A 19,351-nucleotide genomic window follows, 5' to 3' on the forward strand; every position below is an offset into this window, starting at 1 on the left:
CCCATGCAGAGCTACAGCCTGGGATCGGAGTGGCTGGAGAGCTCCCAAATAGAGAGGGACCTGGGGGTACTGATTGACAGCTGCCTGAATATGAGCCAGCAGTGTGCCCAGGTGGCCGGGAGGGCCAATGGCATCCTGGCCTGCATTAGGAATAGTGTGGCCAGCAGAAGCAGGGAAGTCATTTTGCCCCTGTACTCTGCATTGGTTAGGCTGCGCCTTGAGTACTGTGTCCAGTTCTGGGCCCCTCAGTTTAAGAAGGACATCGAAACAGATGAACGTATCCAGAGAAGGGCAACAAGGCTGGGGAGATGCCTTGAGCACAAGCCCTCTGAGGAGAGGCTGAGGGAGCTGGGATTGTTTAGCCTGGAGAAGAGGAGGCTCAGGGGTGACCTCATTGCCCTCTACAACTACCTGAAAGGTGGTTGTAGCCAGGAAGGGGTTGGTCTCTTCTCCCAGGCAACCAGCACCAGAACATGGGGACACAGTCTCAAGCTGCACCAGGGGAGGTTTAGACTCGAGGTGAGGAGGAAGTTCTTCACTGAGCAAGTCATTCATCATTGGAACGGGCTGCCCAGGGAGGTGGCGGAGTCACTGTCCCTGGAGGCATTCAGGACGGGATTGGGAGTGGCACTTGGTGCCATGGTCTGGTCGTGGGGTCTGTGTTGATAGGTTGGACTCAATGATCCTCAAGGTCCAAAGGACAATGAGAGGGGTCCTTTCTTTTAACGCATAGGTGGGATTGGAAACCAGTAGCATGAGTATTTCAGGAGATGTATTTTCCAGGACCATGTAGCAGCAGTAGCTGAAAAGCTGTGTATTTCAAAAGAAGGATGTAAATAGGGGGAAAGTCCTATCTATCCCAGGGCAAGTTTGCACTGTGTAGTTCCTGAATATGAGTTTTCCCAAAGGTATCTCCAGTGAACAGAGGTAAAACGGCTAAAATTGATTTAGGAACTAAAATTAGTTACTTAAATGCCCTTTACATTCTATTAAAATCAGCACACCTGCCATTTCTAGGTGTGAAAACCTCACATGGTGTGTCCCGCCTGTTTCCATGCTTCCAGTGTTCTTTGGCAGCCTAACATGCTCCAACTGTATTACAGAGCTGTTTTATTCCATATAGCCAAGAATGAGGATCCATGCTTGCAGGAGACAGAGATGAGGTAATTGAATACAGGTCTTTTCTAATGCTCTCTTTGCTCAGGCATGCTAAAGGCAACTCTAAACGGTCATAATTTTACAGGATTCTGTGTATGACTCTTTAGAGAGAGACATCTATTTGAACTCTCTTATTAATTATCTTCATCTTTGCTTTTCCAGCAAAAATAATACCATACTGACTCTACTTTTCTCTTTGTAAGCTTCAGAGTGATATCTCCTAGACAAAGGAATAATACAGAAATCCCACCAGAGTGAATGTGCACTTCTTGAAGTTGATCCTGAAGTTCCCTGGCAATTTGCCATGAACTTAGACATCAAAATACATGTCTAAAATCATATCTGCCATTTTCTAGGTTAGATGCATTTTCTACAGTCTTTCTACAGATGTCTTGTTGTGCAGTTTCATCTAACCTCCAAGCTCTAACATTCTATGATTCTGTGAATGTGGTAGACAACAGTCCGCACAAGTATGTTCTTCCAGATACCAATGGCATCACGAGTTGCTCTAGACCTAGGCAGATTTTGCTCTGAATTTTCTCTCTCCACTCAAATATTGCTCCTTGGATGTTTTGGTGATGATCGTGCGTGGGGAGGCTGCATGTCATTGCTTGAGAAAGCCACTCACTGTCAGGCTAGGTTAACCTGAGTCTAAACCACAGGTGTCCTGAGGAAGTCTTTGGTATCTCTTTCCAGGAAAGAACAAGCTGTGGAAGGAGAGGAAAATCAGATTTGTGCACTCCAGCCAGGATGGGGTTCTGCCACTGCTCAGCATTTTCTCCATTTGGCTTGGAAATGTTTTCTGTGCATTGGTAGACATAGGCAGTGTTCAGAAAACAAAGCAGGAAACTACACTGCGGTATTGTTCTGCATGCAGCAGCAGCAGCAAAGGGGCAGCGTCAATGAGAGCCTGGGTGGGCTTGTGTTGGATATAGGCTTCTGCTGTAGCTGCCCACACAATCCACTTGCAAGCCTCTCAGTTCTTGCAAGCCACAGATGCCTTATGAGGGAGGAGCAAAACTGGCATCCAGCCCACAACATTAGAAGATTTGGGGCACCCTGTTGTTGCCGTTTTAATTTCTGAGGAGGCAGCTTGCTTTGAGACTTAACTTCTCTTCTTACCTCCTGCTGTAGTGGTGGGGTTTTTTTGGTTTGGTGGGTTGGGTTTTTTTTGCAGTCCTGACATCCTGAAAGCAATGTAAACTTTGCCAGGTTAGTCAGGCTTTTAAGGAGTCTAGATTTAGCTAAAGCTTTTTACAGCATTCCTGTCTGAACTTAACCATTCACCAGGAAAACTCTGCTGTGCTTAGGAATCACCATCATTCCGAACAAACACAGATGGAATTAGCATTCTTTCAATCCAGCTCCATGAAAAGCTTCAAGAGCTCAGTTTCAAGTGACTGAAGTAATTTCTGTGAAATCTGTCTTGGCATTAGATCTCAGCAAGTTACAAAAAACCTACATAGAAGTGAAATTCTGAAGTGTGAAAAGAAATTGATTCCCTGTCGAGTAATGTTGCAGATGTGCACAAAATCCTACTGCAGCATGCAACCTGACTTTTGTGCATCATTTTAACACATGTTGAAAGCTAGCTATATGGATGTGACTCAAATGTTTAAAACTATCCTTCTCCCCCACAGAAACCACACATGGAAAACTTCAGTCCTACAGGATTTTACTTGGAAGTTTAATTTTCATCGTTTGGATTTCTTTTTTTAAACCTCAGTGATGTACTGGGAGTAAAGCATAGTGTGTGGAAGAGAGCTTATATAATGGAACTTGTAACTCACATTTAATTGGACAGTAGCAAGATCTAGTGCTCCCACTCTTGATACAAAGGGTTCAGGAGACAGTATATAAAACATACAGCGATTCTCAGATGATGACTAAGATTTCTAAGAGTAAATCATCTTTACAACAGTGCTGATGTGAAGTACACATCCAATGGTCTGTCCAACATCATTTTCTGCCTTGGTATGATTTACAGCAGTGTTAATCCTTTAGGCATCTGATGATATAAAAAACAGAGCAAGGTGTTTTCTGAATATCTTGGGCATTTCACACAACTTTTATTGTGTACCTTTGTCCTCTTGAGAAAGCGATGGTGTTAAAGGCTTGTGTAAGTGTTTTAAGGAATGTTCTTCAATATTGGATTGACCAGCTGAAATCATGTAGTGCTCAAAAGTACCAGCTATTTCTACAGGCAGAGCACTGTGATCCTGTCACAGATCATAGTTTCAGACTGTGTTTTTAGCAAAAGACCATTATTAGATATCCTTCTAATAATGTACAAATCTAAGGAGTTTAAAGATTGAAAGGGTTACAGTTTTCTTTATTTCCCCACCCTTTCCAGTAGGCTTTCTCTGTCCATTCTCTCCCAGGATCTCTCTTCCCCCACTTTCTTATTTTACAGTTGCTGCCACAGTTTCAAAAGCTTTAACATCTTAGGTCAGAGAGTGCAGCATGCTGCTGCACTGCTCCAGCACAAGTGAGTATCTCAAAATAACTGGGACAGATGGACTCTCTTTTTTCTACTCCCTACATATGTTTCAATTACTGTACCTAGACAAGCCCTACAACGAGACACTTGCAGTTAATGCTATTAAAAGATAAATCAGTCATCATCTTCATGCTTCCCTTGAAAAGAACAAATCCAGATATTTTTTTCTTTTATAAAGATTATTTCTTAAATATTAGAAAATGTTTAAAAAAACCAGCAGAGAATCAAGTGGGGATATCTTTATGAACAAGAATAATTTCCCACTATTGACTTCCTTATTTTAAACTTTGTCACATAATGTGTGGAGCATGTGAGGTGCATTCAAAATTAATTCAGAAGCATTTTGACCTCAAGAGGTAAAGGTTCACCATTTGGTTAGCTTCCAAAGGGCTGACTTGAACGACTCTGGTCTCTTCTCCCAGGCAACCAGTACCAGAACAAGAGGACACAGTCTCAGGCTGTGCCAGGGGAGGTTTAGGCTGGAGGTTAGGAAGAAGTTCTACACAGAGAGAGTGATTGCCCATTGGAATGGGCTGCCCGAGGAGGTGGTGGAGTCACCATCACTGGAGGTGTTCAGGAGGAGACTTGACAGGGTGCTTGGTTGCATGGTTTAGTTGGTTGGGTGGTGTTGGATGATAGGTTGGACACGATGATCTTGAAGGTCTCTTCCAACCTGGTCTGGTCTATTCTATTCTATTCTATTCTATTCTATTCTATTCTATTCTATTCTATTCTATTCTATTCTATTCTATTCTATTCTATTCTATTCTACTCATAACTGAAGTATTAGGTAGTATAATGAAATTTCAAGGCAAAGAAAAACACAAATAGCTCCTGCAGTTGTGAAAGATGTAACACTTTGACATCTAAGTCTAAACCCAACATCTTTAATACAATTATGTAGTCCATTAACTGAGCAAAAGTCCCGCTGAGGTAACACTGCATACAAAGTACTGGACTGGTTTCTTGTGGCAGTGTCTCTTGCTGCACACCATCATAACCTCATGGAGGTTTTAATATTTTTTCACTGTTAGAAGCAAAGCTGTTAGCAGAATAACAAAAAAAGAAATCTACATTCAGAGCAACAAGGACACTCTGGTCGGAGCTGGACATGCTTTGCAAATGGTACACAAGAAGCAGAATCACCTTCTGTTTAACAATGATTAAATAAAACAGAATAGTTGTTGGATATAGCCATTCATTTCTTCAGGAACAACATCTTTTCTCTTTGTGGAATGACTAATCTGTCTTCAAAGAAAGAAAGGTGCAATTGCCAGTTTTTAGTTAGTAATTGAGGACTTTGCCTGTGCAATTCAGGGACCATCTTTTGTCCCATCTTTTTGGTCCAGACAAAGTGTTACTGAAGGAAATAGTAGTATTTCAGCATCATATTCATGAAAGGTTTGAGCCTACCTGGTCCATCTGGCTGAAAGGTTACATGCTGTGATGATCATGGTAGCTGAGCACCACTGAAGTCAAGATGACCATTCATATTAGTTTGGCTTTTTGGATAATGAGGCCTTATCATTTCCCAGAGGAAATCATGCTATTTGCTATAAGATTTACTATGTTTTGTCAATTTTTCTACTCAGAAAGGACCCTTTCATTTTTATGGTAACAACAGATTGAAGCACTCACCCCAAATACCTGTTTCTTAGGAAATAACCATTAGTGTTTCACAAACAATTTAGGGGTTGGGGGGAGAGAAGAAAAGGTCTGCAAAGCCGCAGCAGGGACTATGGTCCAGCAGGAGAGTAGGTAGTGAATCTTGCATGGCTGCTGACTGCTGGACAAAGCTTTTATTGCCCCAAACTACATAGGGACTGGCCAGCCTGGCTAAGCACACTGACCCCAAGGAAAACAGAATTTCTGCAAGCAGAGAGAAAGAGCTCAAACCTACCCAACCTAATTTCTCATGGTGGCTTCAGTGGGGCAAACTGACAGACTGAGGCAAGGATCCTGCTAAATGAGTTCCAAAATGGTATTTTAGTAGTAGTCTTTTGGAAACTCTGCCCTATATGGTGTAAGCCCTTTTTGTTGTTGTGTTTTATTTTGTTTTTCCCAGATATAACTCTTTGGTCTGTAGAAGGCATCATGCCATATGTGTCACATCTTTCCTGCATATGGTCTAGGTCTGTAAAATTCCCCTGTGCTTCAAGGTACTAATTTAGTAAAATCCTGGATTAGGAAAGATCTTTCAGGATTAAATGTCCTTTTATTGAAAATTAAGTAGCATAACTTCTGGAAATTCTTTCTACTTATGAACTAAAGTCATCACAGGAAACCACTAATTTTTATTAAAATACCACTGGAAAACTTTATTCACTAGACTGCAGGGGGAAAAAAAAAAAGATGTTTTGGTGGTCCTGATATGAATAACAAAAAAATACATATTTACTCTGTGTTTCAGTTTCTTACTAACTGTAGTCTCCTCCATTGTTTCCAGAGCCCAAGATACCTGAATGTTTAAGCCTTTATCTATATGACTTCAGCCTTGTCTCATGTGAATGTCTGCCAGGCAGGAACTAGGCTGTCAGCTTCATCCCATCAAAGAGCCTTCCAGCGCCATGAGATGAAGGCAGGTTCCAATTGTTAAGTCATTCTGACCCAGGCTGAATTTAAAGGCGGGCTCCTGGAGCTAGCGGAAGTTGCTGGAGGCAGCAGCTCAGCAAAAGGCATTAAAATCATATGTCTCATAATTATTCTTTTGACTCAATTACCTAGTTACTTTTATTTTTATATCCAGTGGAACCTGAGGGCAGCAAATGCTGCGTAAGGGGAACAAATCTTGTATAATAGTTCTTGTTTTGGTACATTCACTTAGTGGTGATTTATTAAGGGCTGCTGAATAAGCCTGATTAAAATGCATAAACAGTTCTGAACAGTAAACAACCATGTCTAAGGATGAAAAAATGGGACCCACATGCTGTGCATGGAAATTGCCCTTAACAACATGGCCTATTGTTGAACAGATAGGAAGCCAAAGGTTGCTTGTAATCAAATTTGAACTTTCCCATCACTTATAAAAGCAACACTTCCTTGTGTAAACGTTTCAATTTGTTGTTGTTAAAAACTGCTTCCTGAATTAATCCCTACAGGAACCCACAATTTCTTTGATTGTCAGGGAGAAAGACAATTTCAGATAAAGTAACTTTCAGATTTAGACAAAGTAAAATAAATAGGCTTAACCCAAGTGGTCTCACAGCAGTGAAATCTGCGTGGTTTCCTAAGATTAATTAGGAAAAATGACCCGTTGCCTCAATTTGAGCTCTTCTGAAATGTTCCTCTGTTCTTGCAATTAAAATAATGCAAAATAGCAGAGATGTATGGAGCACAGTATAGCAGTGCTCACCCTCCTAACTTTGTATGGCATCTAGAAGCTCCCTGTGGATTTTGTTTTACTTTACCCTTGATTACCAAGGTTAATTAGTTACAGAAGTTTTCATATTAAATATCTGATCTAAAGAACACTAAAAAATTACAGTCTTGCCATTGTCATGGGGCTTTGAATCATGCTTAGACTCAAGCACAGGTATGTTTTCTTAAAAAAAGTTGCTTTTTATTACTTTGTCAAATACAGCAAAGAAACTCAAGTCCTGACAGAACTATTAATGCCGTTACTTTTCCCTCTGGACACAATGGAAACTTTGCCAGAGGCTTCCAGTGAGCCAAAATTTCACCCAGAGCATTTTGGCACCTCCCTAACATTACCAAAACTTTTCTTTTTTCCTTTAACAAATAGGAACAATAAAACATGATTCTCTGTCATTTGTCATCTTTTGGAAGGTCCTAGAGATTTAGGGGTCTGTAACAACTGGAGAAATACAAATCTTGCACCCATCCTGAAACAGGAGAAGCTGGGAAACTACAAGAAATAAGAGGACCTTGTGAGGTTCAGCAAGGACAAATGCAAAATGCTGTCCTCAGGAGGTAAGCAGCCCTGGAGCAGCCCAGGCTGTAAGGAACAGCCCTGGGAGCCCAGTGGGCTGATGAGCATTGTATAGCTTCCTGTGCTGTACAAAAACAGGGATGCAGCCTTTGAACTGAGGGAAGAGAGTCTTTGCCATTTCTGAGCATTTGTTAGACCATACCTGGATACTGCAGCCACTTTGGAGCCCAACAATATAAGAGATTGACAAACTGGAGTGAGCTCAGCAGGGGTGCCTAAGCTAGGTGGGAACTGGAGCACTTGCCCAAGAGGAGCAACTGAAGGAACTGGGCTTGTTCAGCCTGAAGCATACACCACTTCGGGAGGAACCAACAAGCCCCCAGTACCTATAGGGATATTAGCAGGAAGATGGAGTCAGCGGTGCGTGGAGAGGGAAAAAGAGGGCAACAGGCATAAACTGAAACAAGAGTGGTTCAGCTTGGGTATGAGGAAAAACTTGTTTCCTCTGAGGACAGTCAGGGACTTACAGTCTCCATCCCTTGAGGTTTTCAAACCTCAACTGGATAAAGCCCTGAAGAAACTAGTCTGAGCTCAGAAGTGACCCTGCTTTGGGCAGGAGGTTGAACCAGAGGCCTCTTGAGGGTTGTTTGCAGCCTGAATTACCCTGTGAGCCTATTCTAGTACTCAGGAATGAAGTTTCTGATGACATATCTGCAACTTCAAACCACTTTTTAGTAATGTTGTAATTGGGAATTTTCCATGTAGTAGGCTTCAAAATACATGTTGGACCTTGAGAGAGAGCTGCCTGAGCTGAGAAAAGGTGGTAAAGAAAAAAGATTTTAGATCTTTCTCAAGAATCTCTGTGGCCCTTACTTAGGGGTCTTATACTAGGATAGGACAGATCCACAAAACCTTAAGTTGCTCTTTATTTAGCATCTTCTGGGTAAAGACTGTATGCTCCTATTTGTGTGGATACACTTTTTCATCCACTAAACACACATGGATTCTGCTGAACAAAACAGGCACTTCCAGAACTGGCAAGGACAGGGCTCCAGGGCCTGCTTAGATATGGGCTGGGAACGCCTCCACCATGACAGGGGTGACTGACTGCCTTGAACCATGGAAGAACTCTGAGCCATGGGGCATTTAGTGGTTGAAAAGACAGGTTATATAGTTGTTAAAAGGTAAAGAGAAGCGCAAATGCTGTAGACACAGGGGCCTGTAGTTGTATTTTGAAAGTAATGTCTGATAAAAATCTGTTTAAAACCATAGGATTACATTTTGCAAGGGTTAATGTTGGAACTAATTGTAGTTGGAATGACTATAGTCAGTAGGATGGTACTCACTGCTTTGGAAATTAACTATTTTATAAGCAGTATGAACCAGCATTACATTTTTTGCTCTAACCATATAGTTCTGTAAAACTTTCACAAAGTCAAATATAAAACTGTGAGTTCTGCCTCACTTTGTCTTTGAGTCCTACCCAGTTTGGGCTTTTGACTAAGAAAATTCATAAGTCAAAATTAGTAAAAAGGTCATTATCTATTTTAAGAATACTACTTTTCAAATTAAAATAGAGTTCATTGGTGTGCTGATGGCTTTTCATAGTATCATAGTGTCAGTCAGGGTTGGAAGGGACCACAAGGATCATCTAGTTCCAACCCCCCTGCCATGGGCAGGGACACCCCACACTAGATCAGGCTGGCCAGAGCTTCATCCAGCCTGCTCTTAAACACCTCCAGGGATGGGGCCTCAACCACCTCCCTGGACAACCAATACCAGGGCTTCACCACTCTCACATCCTCCTCACATCCAGCCTGAATCTCCCCACCTCCAGCTTCATTCCATTCCCCCTAGTCCTATCACTACCTGAGATCCTGAGAAGTCCCTCCCCGGCCTTCCTGTAGGCCCCCTCACATTGAACACTTTCAAGCTCTGTTAAGCTTTCATTTAAGATTAAGATTGTACCTTAAATATTTCAGAAGTGATAGAATTCAGAGTACCATGGGTGCAATGTACTGTATGCATAGGATGCAAAGGCTGTGTGCACAGAACTGCTGTGGTTTAAATACAGGATTGCATGTAAGAAATCCTCTTTTTCTTGTTTTCATACCTTACAGTTTAGCATGAAAAGAATTGTTTCTGTACATTATCCCATGCAGAGCTATAGGCTGGGGTCGGAGTGGCTGGAGAGCTCCCAAACAGAGAGGGACCTGGGTGTGCTAATCGACAGCCACCTGAATATGAGCCAGCAGTGTGCCCAGGTGGCCAGGAGGGCCAATAGCATCCTGGCCTGCATTAAGAATAGTGTGGCCAGCAGGAGCAGGGAGGTCATAGTGCCCCTGTACTCTGCTCTGGTTAGGCCGCACCTTGAGTACTGTGTCCAGTTCTGGGCTCCTCAGTTACCTCATTGCCCTCTACAACTACCTGAAGGGTGGTTGTAGCCAGGAGGGGGTTGGCCTCTTCTCCCAGGCAACCAGCACCAGAACGAGGGGACACAGTCTCAAGCTGCGCCAGGGGAGGTTCAGACTCGAGGTGAGGAGGAAGTTCTTCACTGAGCGAGTCATTCGGCATTGGAACCGGTTGCCCAGGGAGGTGGTTGAGTCATCGACCCTGGAGGCGTTCAAGGGGAGATTGGACGTGGCACTTGGTGCCATGGTCTAGTCATGGGGTCTGTGTTGATAGGTTGGACTCGATGATCCCCGAGGTCCTTTCCAACCTAAGTGATACTGTGATTAGGAGCTCCTCAGATGTGTGATGCTCTCTGCTATTAACCTGTGCTGGGTGTGTTTTGCATTCTTACCCTGTCTGCTTTTAGTGTGCTGACAAGTTAGCAGTTTGCTCTCCAAGCAAACAAATAGCAAAGAAGTGATTTCCTTTCCCAGTGTTTTACCAGCATCAAGCAATGTATTTGAATTTCTCTTATTACTTTAAAAACCTTTTCCTGATTATTGTCAGAAATGCAAAAATATGTTTTGATAATAAATGTTATCTAAGATTCATGAACACATCTTTTACAACACTTTCAACCATTCATTCTCTTTCTCTTCACTAAAATGCAGTCTTACAGATTTTTCTTGCTTTGCACAAATGTGCTTCTGTTGCAGTTTGTTTATAAATGACTGAATAAAAAATGCTATACCTAATTGCAATTCTTATGACATCCTTCAAGTTATATCCCTTTAGTACAGCTCTCTTATTTCATTTAAGGAACCATTCTTCCCCAGTGTAAAACATCACTGTCAATATGGCATGTAATGATGGTACATATCAATCTTTTATGTGATGCTAAATCAACAAGCCTCTGTGTAGTCAATGTCTCCTACTTCACACCTGTCAGTTTTCATTGTCTTTCCCTTGAAGAAGTTAATCACATTAGTTAAATATATTTTTCCTTTTATTTATCCATACCAACCATCCCCGTACTCAGCACTGGTTAGGCCACACCTTGAGTACTGTGTCCAGTTCTGGGCCCCTCAATTTAAGAAGGTCTTTGAGACACTTGAGCGTGTCCAGGGAAGGGCAACGAGGCTGGGAGGCCTCAAGCACAAGCCCTATGAGGAAAGGCTAAGGGAGATGGGGTTGTTTAGCCTGGAGAAGAGGAGGCTCAGGAGACACCTTATTGCTCTCTACGACTACCTGAAGGGAGATTTTAGCCAGGAGGGTGTTGGTCTCTTCTCCCAGGCAATCAGCACTAGAACAAGAGGGCTCAGTCTCAAACTGTGCCAGAGGACGTTTAGGCTTGAGGTGAGGAGAAAGTTCTTCACAGAGAGAGTTGTTAGCCGTTGGAATGGGCTGCCCAGGGAGGTGGTGGAGTCACCATCCCTGGAGGTGTTCAAGAGGGGATTGGACGTGGCACTTGGTGCCATGGTTTAGTAGTCATGAGGTCTTGGGTGACAGGTTGGACTGGATGATCTCTGAAGTCTTTTCCAACCTTATTGATTCTATGATTGTATGACTAGCACATATCTATTCATGTTTCTCAGTTCTGCTTCCAAACAATTTTAGTGGTTTGTTGTGGGGTTTTTATATAACAAACCATACCTAGGCAGCAGATATTTGAGAGATCAATTAATTAACTGAGATACTGTCACAACAGGGAGAAATTAATTAGGAGATATCTTAATGTTATGAAGAGATATAAGTGTTAGGGAATGACCCTCTGACATGTTTACTGTGTGGTGTTTAACCTGTCACTGTTTGTCAGTCTGTCCTATGTAGATAAACTCTGATTCTGCATCCTCACTTCCCTGGACCAGGGAGACCTTGTAAAGTTTCTCCCTGTGCTTCCCAAGTTCTCAAAGGCCCCACTCACATTGGGTCCAAAATTGGATGCAAATGTCACTGAAGTCAGTGGAAAATCTCCATCTGGCCAAAGGAGATTTTGAACAATCCTATGGCCAAGAAAATGCCCCAAAGGATGGGTGTGGAGGATCTAATCAGTTCTGGTCCTCCTCAGAAAACTCTTTGCCCATGTTTCTGACTCAATACCTGAAATGTACCTCCATGAGGAATGAAATGGATGCAGGGAGTGGTCCCCAGGAAATGGGCCCTCAGCTCCTCCCAATCCTCCTCTTCCTCCCCCAGTAGGGTAACTTAAAGGCCACAGGCCTTCCAGCTGCCAGAATATCTATATATCATCATCTGAATGGACAAGATAAGGTGGAACCAATGGATGTAGATCTACCTGCAGGATTGTGCCAAGGCTCCCTTCTAGAACATCACTGAAGTGGTGCCATGGTAACACCTCATCTCTGCCCCACAGTTGCTGCAGCTGACCTCAGCTAGGCTGTCAACCCTCTGTGCCTGCCCTGCCCACTCCCATATTCCACCTTCATGGCATCAACAATTCTTGTGTTGCCCTTCCCTCACACACCCTACCCTGACCCCTTTTCTTTTTAACCTGCCTGGAGAAAATGGGTAGAAACAACACAGCTTCCATCAGGCTGCTGCACCAAGAGAAGTCCTGAAGAGGGCCACCAAGGTCCTAGCTCCTGGAGGTGGAGGTTCTTCAGCCTGAGGATAAGAAGGCTGCCCAACAGCAGGTGGGAGATGAATGCAGACCCTCCACAGTGGTGCACAAAGAGCAGGAATAGACAAAGAAAAGACATCAGACACACACATTCTTCTGGAGAAGCAGAAGACCACAGATCTTCCAAGGAGACCTTCTGGCCCTCAACATTGACCCCTTTTAGCTGTTTCATTAGTGCTTCTCAAGATAAGGCAACCAAAAAACTAGAAAACCCAATAAACCAACAAATAGAGAGTAAAACCTCTTTCCCTGTCTCTGGGTTGGACTCCTCTGTCCCTTCCTGGTAACCCCAGCCCAGGACATGCAGTCATCTATAAGCACACTGCTATATCTAGTAACCCCTGTTTAACCTCTCTCCTCAGGTCATTGAAATAGAAGTCAAAAGGATGTGCTCAATTACTCAGTTGAGGTAGATAGTAATCTAGCCAAGTGTTTGCCTAGCACCTACTCCTTTGTGTACAATTACTCCTCTTGCCCACACAGTCATGTAATTTAAATGTTTGGGGTTTTTTTACACTGCAGAAGAATGAAAGTATCTCAGTGGTACCATGTAAAAACCATTGACTTTTCATTATTAAAGTCATTATAGCTAGTCAGATCCTTGCTGACAAAACATCTTGGCTTGGAAAACACTCCTGTTGAAAATACCACAATAACTTCTAGCTAGAAGTTTGCTGGCAGGACTGAAAGCCTACTTCTTGTTATTATCAGCACGGGATTTTGATGCTAAAATACTGATTAATCACAGCAAAATGAAACAATAGAAATCATCTACAGGTTTCAAGGGTAATGCTTACCTGAAATTATAGGATATTTGAAATGTAGGAAATTATAACATCCCAGCTTATTATTCCAGTTGGGAATACAATTTCAAAAGCTCAAAACTGATCATGAAATGGATTACTTGGAGGCTCTATGGCTATGTGGTTTTCTGACTGCATTCATGCCTGCCTCAACAGGAGGGACGTCTTGTGTTCTCGCAAGCTGTTTGAAATTGAACATTGCCAGTCACCACTACAAGATCTTCTCTTTGGCAATTACTACTTCACCAGCTGCTGACAATATGGGGGTTTTATTGCTATCATGTCTAACATAAAAATGTTGCTCCATTTCATTCAAGGTCCAGTCACCTCTTGTTTTTTTCCCTAGATATCAAAACTCCAGTGTGCTTTCATAACTCATCTTGAAGAAGCATTTATACTATCCTCACATCATCTGCCCTTATGGGACCTCTACCCAACCTCTTGCCCCTCATACAATAAATCTCTCTTTCTTTTCAGATCTCATGCAATCACCCTTTTCTGAGGTCTTAGTTAAACCCACCTTTATAATTCTTTTGCCATCTGATACCACTTCAGAAGGCCTGCTACTCTTACGTCACTGGCGAGGATCATAGCATTGTACAGGGGTGCTGTTCAGTTTCATATGTAATCCCTTATAGTTGTTGTACTTCTGGCTTGGTTTTCATTGAGTCAATTTATTTTGCACCTGTTCTGGTTGTCCTGTCAGTTGTCTGAACTACTGTTATTGTGTTATACTCACTATATTAACAGTTCTGGGGCCCCTCAGTTTAGGAAGGAGGTTGACTTGCTGGAGCGAGTCCAGAGAAGGGCAATGAAGTTGGTGAGAGGCTTGGAACACAAGCCCTATGAAGAGAGGCTGAGGGAGCTGGGGCTGCTTAGCCTGGAGAGGAGGAGACTCAGGGGTGACCTTATTGCTCTCTACAACTACCTGAAGGGTGGTTGTAAATAGGCAGAGGTTGGTCTCTTCTCCCAGGCAGCCAGCACCAGAACAAGAGGACACAGTCTCAGGCTGTGCCAGGGGAGGTTCAGGCTGGAGGTGAGGAGGAAGTTTTACACAGAGAGAGTGATTGCCCATTGGAATGGGCTGCCCGGGGAGGTGGTGGAATCGCCATCACTGGAGGTGTTCAGAAGGAGACTTGACAGGGTGCTTGGTTGCATGGGTTAGTTGATTAGGTGGTGTTGGATGATAGGTTGGACGTGATGATCTTGAAGGTCTCTTCCAACCTGGTTCATTCTATTCTATTCTATTCTATTCTATTCTATTCTATTCTATTCTATTCTATTCTATTCTATTCTATTCTATTCTTTTTACGTTATTACTGGTAGCTTAATTGGAAGGTCAAGATGAGCTATTCATGGTCATTTGTGCAAAGAGCTGTAGCTCACTAAGAGCCCTTAGAAACCTTAATTTCTGTGGCAAGTAAGTCTGAATTAAAATGAGGTTAAGCAGTAGTATCAGATAGAATATGGACCCTTGGAATACAGCAGTGAGACTCCCATGCTGGTTTTTGTTTCTTTTAACTTGTTTCATGCATCTGTGGTGGTGTGCAGCAGAGACTCCTTTTTAGCCTCTCCTCTCTCACCAAGGACTTGTCGCTGAGCACCTAGGGGAGTGAAATTTTGGTGAACACAACAGAACCCAGAGTAAAGATGAAGCCTGTGCCAAGTAACAATTTAATCTAATGTAAAAATATTATCCTGAAAAATGTTTAAAGAATAATGTTACACACAGAGTCTGCCTGGTTAGGAAAGTCAATAAATCCATACAGGAAACATTAAAATCATCAATGACCTAACAAGCCTTCAAGCCATTTAATTTTGCTGTTAAAGAGCAATGACTTTTAGTGGACTCAGTTGAGTTAACTGCTGACTCAACTTTTCCTCTGCATTGTAATTAAAACCAGCAGCAACTGGAAGAACAGTTTCTGCATTTGTTTGTTTGTGCTGCTTCTGGGAGAACAAAGTGAAAATCCCAGATTATTGATGTGATAACTTGAGAAGCCTTCCTGTTTATGGTGTCTTGATCATGTCTCAGATTAAATGTGTTTGGAGGGCAAAGGCTAAAATCCTAGGCTATGGTCAGGTATTCACTGCAGAAATGACTGGTTGTTTAGATGCTGCTGCCCACTATGCCCTTTTTCTCTGCATTCCCAAAGCAGAGATGCCAAAATAGATAGTGTGAGTGGCTCTGCATCTTCCTGAATCCAAATCCTTTAGGATAAACTTAGCAACTTTGCAACGAGGACACTATGAGTCTTCTTTATGGACACACTGCTGTTTGGGGCCATGTTGAAATTGCTGTTAGCTGCTTTTATATGTTGTTCTTTAGCCCACTCCCACTCGTTGAAGGTACTATGAAGTTGTAGATGGCTGCTGTCCTCAAAAATTCCCTGTTCATACTGTGTACAACCCAGACAACCAGTGGTTCCTCCCCTTTTTTGTCACCTCATGCAATTGTACCCTTCTCAACATTTCCCTTCACTCTTTTAACTGCCTTAGACTGAGGCACAGCATTTTCTGCTGGCCGGTTCCTCTCCCTGTGATTCCTTTCAAAACTATATTCCCTATTTTAGCTTAGTCAAAGATAAGATGAAATTTAAAAAGTTGGGGCTGGAGCTAAGGAGCTTCTAGAGTTGTAATCTTAGGAGTCAAGGCAGTTATATGGAGGTGGCATAGAAACTGAAAAATAACCAAACCGTGGCTTTGGAAATCCCAGGAATTTGCTTTGTAATGGCTCTCAAGCAAGCAGAGCGCAGACTTGTCTTTATTAGGCAGTGATCATGAATAAATCACACCTGACTCACCAGGCAGGGTTCATTGACCAAGAATTGACTATGAACTTATTTGTCAGCAAACGTACAGCATTCCTGCACTGTGCCAGTGACCCAAATCCATGCTGGTGACTCTGAAGAGATACGACGTTTCCCTAGCGGACTATTTTGTTTGTGTTTATTTTACATTGTATTCACTGACAGCACCAAATTGACTTACACAAGACAGCTCTTTCTTTAAAGCAGAAAAATTCCACGTTGACAAACAAGACTGGATCTGCCCACGGTGAAGATACACAGATGTCATGCAGTGCTATTTTTGTATTGCTGTTACATTAAAACAGAATAACAAATACTTGCCATATGTTTCTCCGCTGATTTCAGAGCATAATGTGTATCAGCAAGAGGGAATAAGAGGAATACCTCACCTAGAAGCCATTTATGTGCAAGCAACATTTTTTTTTTCCACTTCAGCTTCCCACACCTGGCTGAACCCAAAGGTCTGGTTATTTTAAAGTCATTTGCCTTCCTTTAGAGCAGTACCTTGCACAGTAAATGTGGGAAATGGCCAGGAATCTTAACAGATTGTCCTGATGGAAAGCTACCTTATTGTGAAGTACTGAAAGGAATCTCTGCCAGACAAAATCCTTTACACAATTTTTCCATTTCCTTGAAAAAAATAAAAAGCCCCTAGGGTTGGAGGTAAAGAGGGTCCCTTTGGTCTGTGAATCTCTTGTTAGTGTCTTTGCAGAACATGTGGAAATGCTGAAAATTATACCGAAGGCTGATGCTTGGTGAGCTGCCTGCTGCTGCCCAAGGCCATGAGCACTAGCTTTCAAAGAAATCAAATTTGAAACTCAGTATTTGGGGGTTTCCTGTCAGCCTTAAATAAAAAAAAAAAAAGAAAAATAATAATATAAAAATAAATCCCAGCTTAAAATATGGTCATGACACCACCTGCCTTGTTGTGCTTAGAGACCAAGTGCTCTAATGATCCAGTCTGTATAAGGAGATGTGTCATACTGAACCCAAGGCTGTAGTGAACTGTGTTATTGTCGACTCCAGGCACACAGGATATTTGCCAAAGATGCTGACACTTTGTAGAGGCAGGTAGACAGATGGGCTGCGGGCTGAGAAGAGCAAGCTTGCTTTGTTAATGACGGAAGAGCAGTTCTTTTTTCTTATCTTGGTGAGGGTCAGACTCTGACAACCTTCTGCGAGCTTTTGTAGTGCCCTACTCCTTTAGTAACTCAACCGAAATCCAGGAGAAAAGGAGCATTATTCAAGGCAGGTAAACAGAGCAGAACCTGGCCCTTGGTCAATAAGTGATTTGCAGAAAGGTCTTTTAAAAACGTACTGTGAATGACTGTTTACTTGCCTTGAGGCAGCGAACAAAGACAGCCTCCAGATACCACTACAGCGCTTGGCAAGTGTAATCCTAGCCAGCCTATTTCAGTTCATTTCAAATATGCTGTCCTAAGTGAAACAGGAATTTCAAGGAAGTAAGTTAAAAGATACTGGCGAGTGAATGTCTGCTACAAAGGCTGAAATGGGGGATTACAAATGAGCGATTCCTTTAGTTAGCCTGCTAAATTGGTGTGCAGGCCTGGAAAAAGAGAACAATGAACACCTCCTGACACCAGGCTGTTTGTCTGGTGAGTATCCCCCAGTGCCAATGTTGGTACTGTGTGAGTATTTTTTGTGTTTCTGTAAAGTCCTAATGAGCTCCTTGGGTGAGAGTGAAACCCTTTGCTTTTTCACACTGTGCTCAAGACCCTTAAACTTCATGGGGTCAGGCCTAAAGAAAGGGTAATGGACCATGAGGTCCAGCTTAATAGACCTGATATTAACACAGCAGCAAGAATGTCACCAAATGCAAAGTTTAGGGCAGGCAATGAATGAAGTATTTGTTACACTTAAATAATATACAAAGATTATAACAGAGTAGTAGCACTATATCAATGTCATCCTGCGGGACTTTGAAAAGTCCCCCCACATATGAAATAAGTTTGCAATGCATCCTTGTATTAGAAACACTACAATTTACCTAGATGCCCTCAATGATTAATTACATTAATGTGGGTTAAATACCGTATCTACACAATAATATTGATCAGAAGTTCTCATTAATCATGGAGCTTAAAAATCTTCTGTGTAAGAAAACTAATCAAATCACAGGAAGAGAGTATTTGCATATGAGAAGCAGTTTATTCCTTCAGTGGCTGAGATTCCAGTACTGGCAGATCAACCGTTTTATTGGAGAGTGAATGAGAGTTCCCACTTTGAGTTTGGCCCTGAAATGCTTATTTGAGCAGGAAAAAAAAAAGCTTCATCTGATTAATGAAGTTAATTTATAACTTGTGCAAAGTTAGGGACCCACACGGTGCCTGAGCTTTCTTGACTCTAACATCCATTTTAATACGAAACAATAAAGGAACAGGCTAATGAAAACCCTAATTAAAGCAAAGGATTAAATACAACTATTTAGGAACACTAGAGATCAGCAGTTCAACAGTAATTATTTGGTAATTATTTAACTCCTTTTCATAGGAATATGTTTCTAAGCTCTTAACACTGCTTAACACTGTATTTTAAACAGCCCTATAATAAACTTTTTTTTTGGTAGATAAGGGGCTTTTATTACTGTCTCCTCTTTGTGTTGTTAGAAGAATTAAGATGCTAAGTACAAATGGTGATTTGATGAGCATTCTGGAAGTGGCAAAAGGGCATTAAAACATTTAATTGAAGCAGAGTTGACTTTCTCTTTTAATGGCTGACTGAGAGCAATATAATTGTCCCTGACTTTGATTTAGCTCTAAGCTTTACATGGGGAAGCCTACCTGACCGAACCTGGTTTCTTCCAGCAGCAACACTGCTGACAAGTTACCTCAAGAACAAGGCTACCAGAGTCATAGTCAAGAAGATGAGCCTCTGCTAGACCACCATACTGGATGGAAATGATCTCTAGAGCAGGAGCATCCACATCTGCATGAATTCTAAGCTTACATTTTATCAGTTCTAAGTGAAATGAAAATAATGTCTTCAAAACCTTTTTTTCCTGCCTTAGGGCTTTGTTCCATTTTGAATTTGTTTAGGGCCTTTAAAAAAAACAACTTCCTCCATTTGAGGACATACCTAGAGATGCAGGACAATAGGTGCCTTTTTCCCACTGCAATGTGAGCAGTGACCAGACTATTA

This window comes from Melanerpes formicivorus, unplaced genomic scaffold (assembly GCF_026170545.1).
Source record: "Melanerpes formicivorus ecotype bairdi unplaced genomic scaffold, bMelFor1.0.p_v2 SCAF_3, whole genome shotgun sequence".
In the NCBI taxonomy this organism is placed as follows: domain Eukaryota; kingdom Metazoa; phylum Chordata; class Aves; order Piciformes; family Picidae; genus Melanerpes; species Melanerpes formicivorus.